Here is a 16,438-nt window from a genome sequence, read left to right as displayed (position 1 = left end):
GCGCTCCCGGGGAGCTATACAGTGCTTCTATCATTGATGCAAACCCCTCTGGAATATTGAATTTTTGTAACACCGCGCGGAGGAATCGCCAATTCAGGCGATCAAAGGCCTTCTCCGCATCCAGTGAGACCAGTAGGCCCCCTTTAGTTTGTCTATGAAGGTGATGTAAGATATCTATTACTTTCCTCGTATTATCCGATCCTTGCCTTCCCTTGACAAAGCCCACTTGGTCGCTATAGATAATGGAAGGCAGGACTGCCCCCAGTCTAAGTGCGTATATTTTTGCTAGTATTTTGGCGTCAGTGTTTAGTAGGGATATTGGCCGGAAGTTCTGTGGTGTTGTAGGCTCCTTTCCTGGTTTGGGTAGTGTTACTATGTGCGCCTGTAACATTTCGGTGGGTAGGGTTTTGGTTTGAATGGCCTGAGTATAGCTTTTAACCATATATGGAGCTAGGATAGTGCCGAACTTTTTATAGTAAGTATTGTCTAGCCCATCAGGTCCCGGGGATTTTCCTGAGGGCAGTGATTTGATTACTCCCCCTATCTCCTCTATGCTCAAGGGCTTTGTGAGTTCCTGTTGTTGTATGTTGGTGAGGCGTGGTAGTTTTAGTTCAGTTAGGTAGGTTTGGATATCTTTCTCTATTGGTTGTGGGATCGAGGGGTCTAATTTCAGGTTGTATAGCTTGGCGTAATAACGCGCAAATTCGTCGCTTATGGCTTTTGGCGTGTATAATTTTTGTCCTGTGGTTGTTGTGAGGTAAGCTATCTTTTGGGCAGCTCGTGTGGCTCTTAGTCTGTGCGCTAGTAACTTACTTGCTTTGTTGCCCTGTGTGTAATGTTGACATTTCAGACGTTGCATAATACGTTCTGTTTGCTCTAATGCTTGGTTGTTGAGAGTTCTAGTGATTTGGAGTATGCGCTGTCGTTTGTCCTCGGTTGGGGAGATTTGGTTCTGGCGAGTTATGTCATACAATTCTTTCTGCAAGTTAAGTGTAGCTTGCTGTGCTCTTTTGCGGAGGTACGATGCCCGCCGTATCAGGAGGCCCCTCACCACTGGTTTGTGAGCCATCCAGACAGTTGTGGATGAGACGTCCGGCGTCTCGTTTTCCTGGAAATATTGGTTTAGTTGGGTGGATAGCTCTGTTACGAACTGTGGGTCATGGAGGAGTGTGTCATTGATTCTCCAGGGGCTACGATGTTTGAAGTCGTATAGGTCTTTCATTTCCAGGAGTACTGGAGCATGATCCGACCAAGTGATATGAGCTATGTCACATGTTATGACCTGATTTAGGTGGGTGCCCGATATGAGAAACCCATCTATTCTGGAATATGAGTTATGGACGTGTGAGAAATGCGTGTATGCTTTTTCGGAGGGGTGTGACATTCTCCATGTGTCGTAGTAGTGGTGGGTGTGTAGGAGAGCCTGAATGGCCTTGCTTTGACGCCTAAGGGTCCTGTATCTACCGCTAGGGCTGTGTGCAGTCGTGTCCATAGCCGGGTCAAAGACATGATTAAAATCCCCGCATATCAGTGTTATCCCTTGTTTTATTTGTGTTAGGGTTTGACAGATCTTGTGCAGAAAATTCCTTTGATTTTGGTTTGGTGCGTATATGCTGGCGATTGTGTACTCAATGTCATTGAGGGTCCCCACTATTACTACGTATCTGCCCAGTGCATCCACGTGTTGCGATTTTAGTGAGAAGGATACATGCTTACTTATCAATATGGACGCACCCTTGGACTTCGTTGGGGAAGTAGAGTGAAACTGGTGTGGGTAGTCCCTAGCCAATACCTGCGAGTGGTCATTCGTGCGGAAGTGGGTCTCCTGTAGACAGACCACGTCCGCACCCTGTTTCTGTAGTTCTCGGGTTAGTAGATGTCTTTTCGCCGGGATATTAAATCCCCTTACATTATGTGTGTATATTTTCATGTTGGATCTAGCATGAATGGGTATGCTGAGTATTGTGAGTGTCTAATTGTTGCGCGGTGGCCCTCTCCTCCCAGTGCTATCAAGCGGAGCTGGCCAACCTCGTGTGTCAGTGTAATTGTTCCACAGGGCTTTTGGCGTAAGTTGGGGTTTACGTTACCTCTATTGCCTGTATAGGCTCGTGACCCTTCCAGAGTGCAAGTGGGGCCGCCCACTCGGTCCCCTACATAGTCCTCAGCGTTTTGGGCAACTTGCCTCATTCCGCTGAGGGTGACAGCCTGAAAACAAAACCAAACAGTAAAGAAAGTATATACAATAACAAACATTGCTTTGCCTATGGCTAGGCACTTCCTAGAAGCGCCGTGGGGGGGTAGGAACTTTGTGCTCCTAAGCCTAGAACATTGTGCGCTCCGTGTAGGCCATTTTGTCTAGGGCATTTTTTTTTTATTTTTTTTTATTATTTTTTTATATTCATTTATTTATTACTTTCTTTCTTTCTTTTTTTTTTTTTTTATTTTTTTTTTTTGTTTGTTATTTTTTGCGTGACTAATCTAGTGTTAGGGTGTGTTATGATACACCTCCTCGGGATCTCAATCCCCTCAAGATCAGGTTTCCCTTCAGTTTTTTTTTTTTTTTTTTTTTTAAGTAATTATTTATAATTAAGTCTGGGTGCTTCTGTCTACCTCCAAGGCAGTCGCTCACCCCTTTGTCCCTGTTGTCTAATAAAAAGAACTTAACCTTGTGATATCAATGGGATAGGCTCAATATCTACATGGGTGATAACATAAACATGGTTGCTGCATTAATACTTGCGGCTCGTCTTAGCATTGTCCAGTAATCTGTCAGTGGCTATATGTCCTTGCTCTTTATGAATGCTTGGCCCTCTTCCAGTCCGGTATTAGCCTTCTCGGTTCCTTTTGCCTGTTGTTCTGAGATGTAATTGCTATACCCCAATCTTTCAGTAAGCGTGTGCCTTCCTCCGGAGTGAAGATGGTTGTTGTTTTCCCTGCTCTCTGAATTAGCAGTTTGACTGGATATCCCCAGCGGTACACGATTCTCTGCTCCCTGAGCGCTGTGGTGATTTCCTGATATTCCCTCCTTTTCCTGAGCGTGAAAGCCGAGATATCTGCAAATAGCAAGATATTCTTGTAGCATTCTGGCAGGTCTTTGCGGGTTCTGCTGCTCTTTAAAATGGCTTCTTTGGCATGGTAGTAGTGCATGCGCACCAGTATATCTCTGGGTGCATCCGGCGGTAGGAATTTGGGCCTCGCTGTCCTATGTATGCGATCAAAGAGTAGCGTATCTTGCGGCATGTCTGGCACCAGTGCCCTCAGATATGCAGTGATATGTGCCGTTAGATCTGTTATGCCCACAGTCTCAGCCACCCCCCTCAACCTTAAGTTGTTTCGGCGGCTCCTGTCCTCCATATCAGCCTGCTTTATCTCCTGTGCTGTAATGCGCTCCGCCATGTGCGCTAGTTTGTCCTCCATTTCATTGTATGCCTCCTCAGCATTGGTCATTTTTTCTTCTAACCGCGAGGTTCTGGATCCGAGGTCTCCCAGCTCCCTGCGTAGGTCTCCGATAGAGGTCTGCACACTTTTCATTATCTTGGCGGACATCGCGTCCAACATACCCTGCATTATTTCTGGTGTTAGCAGGCTCTGGTCCGTACTCGCACCTGCAGCTGCCTCGTGTGTATCGTCGGCGCCATCTTGGTTTCCCGCCGACTGGGACGCTTCTTTGATCGCGCCGTGTTTCGGAGCGAAGAATTGCGCCTTGTCCACCTTCTCCGTTTGTCTCTTCGATTTAGTGTGAGACATAGTCCTTTTGTCAGCTTGTTTTTGCCAATTATATGTAGGGCAATTGCACCTTTTAGGCCTTTTGGCACGGAGCTGCCGTTACATGCGACTTCTCCCTCTGAGGTTCAGGCCACGCCCCCGGTTTATGGTGTTTTGATGCCCAGGGCTTGTAGAAAGCGTGTTGGGTTGGCGCCTGGTAGGAGAATGTTGGGTCTGCCCTTCTTGAAGATGAGGAGTTTAAATGGATGGCCCCACGCATATTGCATCACGTTAGTTCTGAACAGGTCAGTGACTGGTTTCCACTCTCTCCTGCATTGCAGGGTGATGGGGGCGAGATCTTGATAGAAGGTGAGGTCTTTGCCGTTATATTATACCGGGCCGGCACGGGACTGCTTCAGCACTACCTCCTTGCTTTGGAAATGGGGAAAGCGCATAATGATGTCCCGGGGTAGCGTGTTGTCTTTGCGTTGTGTGCAGAGGGCTCTGTGTGCCCTGTCCAAGTGCCAGCGATCTTCAGGATTGTCAGGTAGAAGTGGCTTCAGGATCACGAGGACAGTGTCTGTGAGAGGGCCCTCGTTTTTATGTTCAGGTAGGCCACGTATACGGAGGTTATTGTGGCGTGACCTGAACATGTTTTATATAAGTATAAATTGAGTATAAATTGATGTTATATATACAGTACACCCTCGCAAACACACACTACACCCCTTATAGACACACATGCACATTGTACCCCCTACACACAATTACTACAGCCCCTTTACACAAATGCACTCTTCAGGGCTTATGAAAACACACACACAACAGCTCTGACTACAAACACACAATGCAATCCCTACAGACATATACACATTGAAGCCCCTAGATATAAAACACGCACACCTCAAGCATACTGACACGCATATGCATTCTACAGCCTTTAGACACACAATCTCTACAGTCCTTAGACATGGAGACACATGCTACACACTTCTAGGTGTATAAAAATGTATCTCTGGTTACAGAAACCAATACAACATGTTATGCCTTATCTTATTACAAAAAGAAAAAAATATAGACTTAAAAAAATTTTAAAAAGTTAAAAATAACTTTGTGTGGCAGTGTAGCGTCTACCCCGATGAGTAGAGGGGTTTCCACCACCAGAAGGCATCCTTCCCCCGAGTGTGAGTGGTATTACAGCATTCCCAGTAGTCCTTCAAGTAGATAAGCTCTTACAAGAGCTAGTGTGATAGATTTATAGCAGTTTCCCCCAATAAGAGACAAGACTCTAGACTGAGGGTAAAGTAAGAACTGAAGTTTAATGGAGGCACACTGCCTTTTATGAAGGTTTCTCAACTAGGGTGACACCCAGATGGACCTTGTTGGGCACAGGGACACAAAGTGAACAACCAATACAAACAGGCTTTTACATGGAGACACACCCATACAAGATGCACAATCCCCCCCTCTGCTTAGGAGATAACTGAGTTAATTACTGTATCAACTCAATTATCTCCAAACGAAAAAAGACAAGTTTTTACACATTTTTTTAAAACACCCCAAAAACATATGGGAACCTCATAAAACATACATCCCCTGATCTGGGGGAACAACATACTGAACAATCACCCAGGGGTTCAAGACTTAGCTGGAAGTCTTTTGACATGCCCAAAATAGTTCCAGAGAATTAGGCTGTGCTGCCGGTCTATTTCAAATGGTCAAAGTACATTCAAATAGTGGAACGTGGCTGTTCGTACACAGAGGCATCGAGTGTAGTTGGTTCAGTAGGTTGTATCTACCTAATGATGCTCCATTCGTGGAATTACTGTCAAACAGAACGAGGAGTGGAAGTTCATGCCGTCCAGTGTCCGATTTTAGTTCCATGCACTTGACGACAAAACACCACTGGCCGCATTCATCTCCCAAGATGACCTCCGCCACGTGCATTCGAACGCCGACCACCCACTCGACCATTTAGAATGTTAGGGTGTTAAGAAGGTCAATGAGGTTAACAAGTGCCACGCTCCAGGTCTGGGTGGTTGGTCGTTCGGTAGATCTTTTGTTATTCGAACGGCCAATGATAAAATAAAAGAGATTGTATTCCATTCGAACGCTTAGACGAATGAAAAGGTTTAAACTTTAAAAATCAGGGACATAGGGTCTGTCACAGGCAGCTTTTGCTTCTGAAAATGCCATCATAATGGAAGCATTGGGCTAAAATGTATTCCAAGATAAGATAAGCTTACATCCTGTCTTTGTGCAGCATTTCTTTCTAAGATGAAAATGGGTAAATGCTGTTCAGTTACAGGAGATAAGTTGTACCTGTGTCAGGTTAATAAAATATGAGAACAGTTCAAATACGATTTTACAACAGAGCAGTATATCATGAAGCACTGTTTTACAAGATATCTTTCTACATTTTCACTTCACATTTATATATGTTTGAATTAACTTTTCATTGTTAGCATAATGTACCAAAACTTGAGTCATATAAAGCTCTTTACAATTATTTTCCTACCATATTGTAAACTTGCCAAAACCAAGCACACAGGAGACAGTAAATTATAGGACTAGTTAAAATGGTGACAGCTTTCCCTGTCGATATTTCTAATTATAGGAGTTTTTTACCACTACAAGATCAATTCTGCATCCTGGTAGTCCACATCAATTCTAAGTCTTCCACAATATATATGGCACAAATCCCAGAAAGTCAAGGGCAATGGCAACATACTGCATAAATTACTGTTTAATATTGCCTCCAATTTACATCTGGAAGAATTACAAATGCTCATCATGGGAGGAATATAACCTACGGTATACATAGCTGTATCAGATAAACCTATATACGATAACATGATTTGGAGTATTTTGTGAGAGTTGAATGTTGTTTCATCAAACGTACATGACAAAATAGGTGATCTAAATACCAAAAAAAATTGTACAGACATTATTATTATTATTATTATTATTATTATTATTTTATTATTTATATAGCGCCAACAAATTCCGTAGCGCTGTACAATGGGTGGACTAACAGACACATAATTGAGATCAGACCACTGGACGTACAGGAACAGAGGGGGTTGAGGGCCCTGCTCAATGAGCTTACATGCTAGAGGGAGTGGGGTATAGTGACACAAACGGGTTAAAGTAGGGGAATTAAATAGTTTGTTAGAGAAGGGTTTATTGAGTGCTTGGTAGGTCATTTTTGACAGTTGCAGGGAAGGAGTCAAGGGGTGGGGGATGAGAAGCCTGCTGACAGTTTAATTGATACGCTTTAACGAAGAAGTGAGTTTTCAAAGATTTTTTGAAGGAGTGGAGGCTGGGTGAAAGTCTGATTGAGGAGGGAAGTGAGTTCCACAGAATAGGTGCAGCCCTAGAGAAGTCTTGAAGGCGAGCGTCAGAAGTGGGGATCCGGGCAGAGGATAGGCGTAGGTCTTGGGATGAGCGCAGGGGTCTCGACGGGACATACTTGTGTATGAGGGAGGATAGGTATGTTGGAGCAGCATTATGTAGGGATTTGTAAGCAAGTGCCAGAATTTTGAATTGGGCCCTATATCTAACTGGAAGCCAATGCAGGGACTGACAGAGCGTGGAGGCGTGGGAGGTGCGACCGGACAGGAAAATAAGCCTCGCAGCCGCGTTCATTACAGATTGCAGCGGTGCAAGCTGGGAACATGTAAGACCGGTCAGAAGGGGATTGCAGTAGTCGAGGCGAGAGAGAACAACAGCATGAACCAATATCTTAGCCGCGTCCGGCGTTAGATATGGGCGGATGCGCGCTATGTTCTTGAGTTGGAAGCGACAGGATTTGACTATCGATTGGACATGGGGAGTAAAAGAGAGGTCAGAATCGAAAAGAACCCCTAGGCAGCGAGCCTGCGAGGTAGAGGTGATAGTAGCGCCGTTGACTTGGATGGAGACAACAGGAGTAGCAGCACTTGAGGGAGGAAAAACTAGAAGTTCTGTTTTGGACAGGTTGAGTTTAAGGAAGTGAGCAGCCATCCAGTTGGAAATAGCAGAGAGGCAGTCAGAAACACGAGTCAAGGTGGGCGGAGAGAGATCAGGGGGGGACGGTAGATTTGCGTGTCATCTGCATATAAATGCTATTGGAAACCAAAGGAGCTGATGAGTTTACCAAGGGAGGTAGTATAGATAGAGAACAGTAGGGGGCCGAGGACAGATCCTTGGGGGACGCCAACAGAGAGGGGTTGGTGAGAAGAGGCAGAACCAGAGAAAGAAACACTGAAAGAGCGCTGGGAGAGGTAGGAGGAGCACCAGGAGAGAGCAGTATCCCGTAGACCAAAGTTACGAAGAATGTTAAGAAGCTGTTGATGATCAACAGTGTCAAATGCGGCAGAAAGATCAAGGAGGATTAGGATAGAGTATTGGCCGTGAGATTTAGCGGCAATTAAGTCGTTGGATACTTTGGTCACAGCAGTTTCGACAGAGTGACCAGCGCGGAATCCAGACTGAAGGGGGTCAAGCAGAGAGTTGGATTCGAGAAAGTCTGTCAATCTGGCGTACACAACTCTCTCGAGGATCTTGGAGGCAAATGGGAGTAGCGAGATAGGGCGGTAGTTGGATGGGGAGTTGGGATCAAGGTTGGGCTTTTTCAGAATCGGGGTTACGGTTGCATGTTTGAAGGGTGAGGGAAATGTGCCAGAGGAAAGGGAGAGATTGAAAATGCTAGCGAGAGGAAGAGCAAGAGAGGGAGACAAAGTGCGGATGAGATGCGAGGGAATAGGATCGAGAGAGCAGGTGGTGGGGCGGGAGGATAGGAGCAGTGCAGAAACCTCTTGTGCTGTAGCAGGTGCAAATGTGCATAGGATGGCAGGGGGAGTGGGGTTGGGTGATATAATGATAGGGGAAGGAGAGAGATTAGAGATCTCTTTCCTGATTGTAGAGATCTTCTCAGTGAAATGAGATGCAAAGTTTGTGGCGGACAAAATGGTGGAAGGAGGGGTAGTCACAGGGCGAAGAAGAGCATCAAAAGTGTGAAACAGGTGTTTGGGTTGATGGGACAGTGTGCTTATGAGGGTTTTGAAGTAGTTTACTTTTGCAGAGGAAAGAGCCATGCTGTAGGAGCGCAGCATAAATTTATAGTGGACAAAGTCAGATGCAGAGTGAGACTTTCTCCAGCAGCGTTCAGCAGTTCTGGAACATTTTTGGAGGTAACGGGTCAGCTTAGTGTGCCAGGGTTGTAGTTGGGGGCGCTTGCACAGTATATTGTTATTTAGACATGAATATTCATAGTCTTTCATAGGCAATCAAATAAAATGTTAGTCGGTGTTTGAATTCTTACTTGTCACATACAAAGGTTAAATATTTATTATGATATGCAGTAAATGAGATGTGTTATTTTTATGGTATGTACACAAATTGCAATTTCTAAAAAGTTCTAAGAAAGGAAAACATTCTTGTTGTGTCATCTATGTATTCACATGGAGTAAACAGGGAAGTTTGCAAATTCTTATATATTTCGATGTGATTTATTCCTCAATTATTTTCACAGTTATAGAACTATGAAGTGCTATTTTGCTTCTAGCATAATAAAAATGATATTAAAATTTTCTTATTTCTTATTTTTGCTGTTATTGCTTTTGCTCCAGTTTAGCCCCTTAAAGACTAAGACAATTTTAGTCGGTTAATTAGCTCCTCCTGTTGTTTGATACAGTCACTGAAAGTTATTTCAATTTGTTTTTTAAAATAGTGTAACATTAATGGGAAATCTGGCATGAATAACTAGTACAAATGCAAAAGAAAAACAGCAATTTGCCCCCTACAACCATCAGAGGAAGAGGGTCGCTGGAATCGGGTTAGTACAGAAAGAGTTTTAACCGTTTCCATACGGTGGGGATGGGGAGGGGGGGAGCGTGAGGGAGGAGGGGTACCAGATGGAGTTATAGCGATAAAAGTTTGGATTCCTTACCCTATAGGATCCATTTATCCTTTGGGATTGTGAGGGTTGTTTTGCCTGCTTTTTGCTAGCACTGCCATCTGGTCAATTGGTCTTGATCTTTATCAATCACCTTATGCCTATCCCACGCATGCTTAAGCTCCTTCACTGTGTTAACCTCTACCACTTCAGCTGGAAGGCTATTCCATGCATCAACTACCCTCTCTGTAAAGTTATACTTCTTGATATTATTTCTAAACCTTTGCCCCTCTAATTTAAGACTATGTCCTCTTGTTGTGGTATTTTTCTTTTAAATATAGTCTCCTCCTTTACTGTGTTGATTCCCTTTATGTATTTCAATGTTTCTATCATATCCCCCCTGTCTCGTCTTTCCTCCAATCTATACATGTTAAGTTCCTTTAACCTTTCCTTGTAAGTTTTATCCTGCATTCCCCGAACCAGTTTAGTAGCCCTTCTCTGAACTCTCTCTAAAGTATCAATATCCTTCTGGAGATACGGTCTCCAGTACTGCGTACAATACTCCAAGTGAGGACTCACCAGTGTTTTGTACAATGGCATGAGCATTTCACTCTTTCTATTGCTAATGCCTCTCCCTATACAATCAAACATTCTGCTAGCATCTCCTGCTGCTCTATGACATTGTCTGCCTACCTTTAAGTCATCAGAAATAATCACCCCTAAATCCCCTTCATCAGATGTTGAGGTTAGGACTCTATCAAATATTCTGTACTCTGCCTTTATCTGCCTACCTTTTTTTTTACCACTACAAGATCAATTCTGCATCCTGGTAGTCCACATCAATTCTAAGTCTTCCACAATATATATGGCACAAATCCCAGAAAGTCAAGGGCAATGGCAACATACTGCATAAATTACTGTTTAATATTGCCTCCAATTTACATCTGGAAGAATTACAAATGCTCATCATGGGAGGAATATAACCTACGGTATACATAGCTGTATCAGATAAACCTATATACGATAACATGATTTGGAGTATTTTGTGAGAGTTGAATGTTGTTTCATCAAACGTACATGACAAAATAGGTGATCTAAATACCACAAAAAAAAAATGTACAGACATGACAGTATATTGTTATTTAGACATGAATATTCATAGTCTTTCATAGGCAATCAAATAAAATGTTAGTCGGTGTTTGAATTCTTACTTGTCACATACAAAGGTTAAATATTTATTATGATATGCAGTAAATGAGATGTGTTATTTTTATGGTATGTACACAAGTTGCAATTTCTAAAAAGTTCTAAGAAAGGAAAACATTCTTGTTGTGTCATCTATGTATTCACATGGAATAAACAGGGAAGTTTGCAAATTCTTATATATTTCGATGTGATTTATTCCTCAATTATTTTCACAGTTATAGAACTATGAAGTGCTAGTTTGCTTCTAGCATAATAAAAATGATATTAAAATTTTCTTATTTCTTATTTTTGCTGTTATTGCTTTTGCTCCAGTTTAGCCCCTTAAAGACTAAGACAATTTTAGTCGGTTAATTAGCTCCTCCTGTTGTTTGATACAGTCACTGAAAGTTATTTTAATTTGTTTTTTAAAATAGTATAACATTAATGGGAAATCTGGCATGAATAACTAGTACAAATGCAAAAGAAAAACAGCAATTTGCCCCCTACAACCATCAGAGGAAGAGGGTCGCTGGAATCGGGTTAGTACAGAAAGAGTTTTAACCGTTTCCATACGGTGGGGATGGGGAGGGGGGGAGCGTGAGGGAGGAGGGGTACCAGATGGAGTTATAGCGATAAAAATTTGGATTCCTTACCCTATAGGATCCATTTATCCTTTGGGATTGTGAGGGTTGTTTTGCCTGCTTTTTGCTAGCACTGCCATCTGGTCAATTGGTCTTGATCTTTATCAATCACCTTATGCCTATCCCACGCATGCTTAAGCTCCTTCACTGTGTTAACCTCTACCACTTCAGCTGGAAGGCTATTCCATGCATCAACTACCCTCTCTGTAAAGTTATACTTCTTGATATTATTTCTAAACCTTTGCCCCTCTAATTTAAGACTATGTCCTCTTGTTGTGGTATTTTTCTTTTAAATATAGTCTCCTCCTTTACTGTGTTGATTCCCTTTATGTATTTCAATGATTCTATCATATCCCCCCTGTCTCGTCTTTCCTCCAATCTATACATGTTAAGTTCCTTTAACCTTTCCTTGTAAGTTTTATCCTGCATTCCCCGAACCAGTTTAGTAGCCCTTCTCTGAACTCTCTCTAAAGTATCAATATCCTTCTGGAGATACGGTCTCCAGTACTGCGTACAATACTCCAAGTGAGGTCTCACCAGTGTTTTGTACAATGGCATGAGCATTTCACTCTTTCTATTGCTAATGCCTCTCCCTATACAATCAAACATTCTGCTAGCATCTCCTGCTGCTCTATGACATTGTCTGCCTACCTTTAAGTCATCAGAAATAATCACCCCTAAATCCCCTTCATCAGATGTTGAGGTTAGGACTCTATCAAATATTCTGTACTCTGCCTTTGTCTGCCTACCTTTAAGTCATCAGAAATAATCACCCCTAAATCCTCTTCATCAGATGTTGAGGTTAGGACTCTATCACATATTCTGTACTCTGCCTTTGGGTTTTTACGTCCAAGATACATTATCTTGCACTTATCCACATTAAATGTCAGTTGCCACAACTCTGACCATTTTTCTAGTTTACCTAAATAATTTGCCATTTGACTTATCCCTCCTGGAACATCAACCCGCTTACATATCTTAGTATCATCAGCAAAAAAACCTTCTGCAATATCACTAATAAAAATATTAAAGAGAATGGGTCCAAGTACAGATCCCTGAGGTACCCCACTGGGTACCATGCTTCGAATATACTCCATTGACTACAACCCTTTGTTGCCTGTCACTCAGCCACTGCCTTACCCATTCAACAATATTGCAATCCAAACTTAAATATTGCAGTTTCTTGATAAGCCTTTTATGGGCAACAGTGTCAAAAGCCTTACTGAAATCTAGGTAAGCAATGTCTACTGCACCACCCTGATCTATTATCTATTATTTTAGATACCCAATCAAAAAAAATCAATAAGATTAGTTTGGCATGATCTCCCATGTTGTCTCTGACCTTGAAATCCATGTGGTTTTAGATGTTCAACAATCTTATCCTTTAACATGGTTTCCATTACTTTCCCCACTACTGAAGTAAGGCTTACTTGCCTATAGTTGCCCGACTCCTCCCTACTACCTTTCTTGTGAATGGGCACAACATTCGCTAACTTCCAATCTTCTGGGACTACTCCTGTTAACAATGATTGGTTAAATAAATCTGTTAATGGTTTTGCTAATACACCACTAATCTCTTTTAATAACTTTGGGTGTATTCCATCAGGTCCCATTGACTTATTTGTCTTTACTTTTGACAGTTGAAATAGAACCTCTTCCTCTGTAAGCTCACATGTAACAAATGACTCATTTGTCCCTTTTCTTAACTGAGGCCCCTTTCCTTCATTTTCATCTGTAAATACTGAACACAAATATTAATTGAGGCAGTCAGCTGGACATTTATCATCTTCTACATAACTTCATTCTTTTGTTTTTAATCTAACTAATCCAAGCTTTACTTTCCTTTTCTCATTTATGTATATAACAAATGTTTTGTCTCCTTTTTTTACTGACTGTGCTATTTTCTCTTCTGTGTGTGATTTGGAAGCTCTTATAACTTGCTTAGCCTCTTTCTGCCTAATCTTATAGATCATTCTGTCTTCCTCACTCTGTTTTTTTTTTATCATTACTAAATGATAACTTTTTTGTTTTTTACTACTTTGGCAATAAATGCGGAGTACCACAGTGGTTTCTTGATTTTTTTGCTTTTACTGACAAGCCTAATGCAATTTTCTGTGGCCTTCAGCAGTGCAACTTTTAAATAATCCAATTTCTCTTGGACTCCATTTAAATTGCTCCAGACTGATAATCACTCCTTTACACATATTCTAATTTTAGAAAAGTCTGTTTTTCTAAAGTCTAAAACTTTTGTTTTGTGTGGTGTGACTCAGTCACTGTTCTTATATTAAACCACACTGACTGATGATCACTGGATCCTAAACTTTCACCTACAGTAATATCTGATACCAAATCTCCATTTGTTAACACTAAATCTAGTATGGCCTCTTTACGAGTTGGCTCCTCAATGACTTTGTTTTAGAGACAATCCCAGTAGGGAGTTTAGAATATGTGTGCTCCTGGCACAAGCAGCTATTTTGAATTGATGTTTTATCACCCGTTGCCCCTCCCCCCCACCCCTCCTAGTTTAAATGCATCCCAGCAAATCATCAGAACTGCTCACTGAGAACATTTGTTCCCTTTTGAGAAAGATGTAAACCATCTTTTTGGTACAATTTATTTCCATTCCAGAGTTACCATGAGAAATGAAGCCAAATCCTTGCTCCCCACACCATTCACCAAGCCACAAGTTAAAGTCCCTAATATGCATCCACCTGTCGTGCTGAGTGTTATGCACAGGCAGAACTTCAGAGAATGACAGTGTGGAAGCTACCTGCTGTATATCATTGGTAAAAACACTAAAAACTTCCTTTACCTCTGAAACCTCAATGCAAGCCAAGTCATTTGTCCCTAGATGGACAAGTACATCCAATTCCTCTTTCTGCTTTGCTCGCTCAACAATATTACAAATACGTCTCCTGTCTCTGTGAGCAGTAGCTCAGGGAAGACATCTCACAAGAACACCATTGTTCAGCTCCACACCTCTTATGATAGAATCCCCCAACAACAACTGCTTTCTATTAGGCCTCACCATAGTCTTCAAGCCTGTCTCCAAAACATCACTACACTTGGTGCCTGAGCCTGTCTCCACAACACCACTACCCTCAGTGCCTGAGCCTGCCTCCACAACACCACTACCCTCAGTGCCTGAGCCTGTCTCCACAACACCACTACCCTCAGTGCTTGAGCCTGTCTCCACAACACCACTACCCTTAGTGTCTGAGCCTGTCTCCATAACACCACTACACTTGGTGCCTGAGCCTGTCTCCATAACACAAATACACTCATAAAGTGCTGAAAATGAATTATGTAGAGCAACAGACTGTGCAATATGCCTTTTATCCACAACTCTAAGTCTACCAGATCCTACAGTAATCCATCTGCCATTCCTAGTATGTCTCTGCGGCAGTGGCTTTGCAACAGTTCCAGCCTGAGTTTGTTTACCAGATCATTTAGAAATCTCAGACTTCAAAAATACAATCTCCTGCCGCAATATAGAGAACTGTCTACAGATTAGACAGCATCCAAATCTCCAAAAAGTGGAACCTGAAACAAATGCATAACAACCATTACACTGAACTTAGTCTGCCATTTTAATGAGGTGAATAATGTAAATCAAACAAATCTTAATTTTGTTTTGTCCTCCTGTATACCTCAGATTACCTCCAGTTTGTCTCCAGAATATCTCCAATAACACACTTCGAGGCAGCACTTAGATGTAGCAACCAAGCTATATTAACCAAACTAATGACCACAACCCTTATATAACTCCTAAAAGCACCACCCACTAGGAATGTTTAACACCTGGGTAGGCCTCTGCCTATTTGCAAACAATAGCCAATTAACCAACAATGAATAGCAAGCACCTAGCTAATCAAATCAAATGCCTTTCCAATTAACAACAAGAAATCAAACCTTGTGCAATCAGTAACCTTTTCCTATAGATGAATTTTACCTGTAACAGTAAAAAAGAAAACTCATATATATATATACACACCAAAAGAAAACTCATATATATATATACACACCAAATCTCATTCATATATATATATATATATCTTCGACTCTAATGGTCGCTGAGAAGCCAACACCCCGCCACAACGTTAGGTGGCATAATACCCCTTGCGCCATCTCTTAGGTAGGGCCTCTCAAGCAGCTTGGCAACTAAGTTCCTAGGTTCCTAGAACTAGGTTCTCACTTGTCACTACCCTAGTGAATCTTTTCGCCACTTGGCACTAGTTAGCCTGTCAGTAAACGTCCCCGGTTCTAAGCAGTGTTATTACTATATTTCAGTATGTCCCAGGTTCCCGATAATGGTGATGATGTCTCAGTCCCCAGCACTCCGGTCAGGTCCGCTACATCTACACGCAAGGGCAATGCCGGTAGCCCGGCGTCCATCAGGTCATGAACTATTCCCCGCATCACAGCTGAGCTACGCAAACACAGCATCCCTTTCCCAGCCAAGGACAGGGAAGTGGAACTGTTCAGGCACATGCGGTCCAATACTGACAATACAGACGCAGGGGAGGGCACGAGTAGCTCAAATGACTCCAACCTCCACACCAGTGTTTCCCAACCCAGTCCTCAAGGCACACCTACCAGTCCAGGATTTAAGGATTACCCAGTTTTGTCTAAGGTGTTTTTTCTTTTTTTTCTAAAAACACCTTAGACAAAACTGGGTAATCCTTAAATCCTGGACTGGTAGGTGTGCCTTGAGGACTGGGTTGGGAAACACTGCTCCACACAATGATCACTTTACTAGTGTCCACCATGGGGAAATCAATGATAGGCTGGAGAGACCGGAAGCTCGTAGACTTCCCATTACAGCATCAGGGCCCCTGACAGGTATGCCCCAGTTACAACCCACCAGTTCAGGATCGCACGTCATTAATCCAGCCCACATGGTACCTGCGAATTTAAAGAAGGACATACTGGAAGGCAAAGACTTTAATCTCTTCTGATCGCCTCCCAGGATGTCATTGAGAATCTAACATACGCATACGGGGATGTCTCGGTGGTACTAAAACCCGAG

This window comes from Pelobates fuscus, chromosome 2 (assembly GCF_036172605.1).
Source record: "Pelobates fuscus isolate aPelFus1 chromosome 2, aPelFus1.pri, whole genome shotgun sequence".
NCBI classification, from domain to species: Eukaryota; Metazoa; Chordata; class Amphibia; order Anura; family Pelobatidae; genus Pelobates; species Pelobates fuscus.
This window is presented reverse-complemented; position numbering follows the sequence as displayed.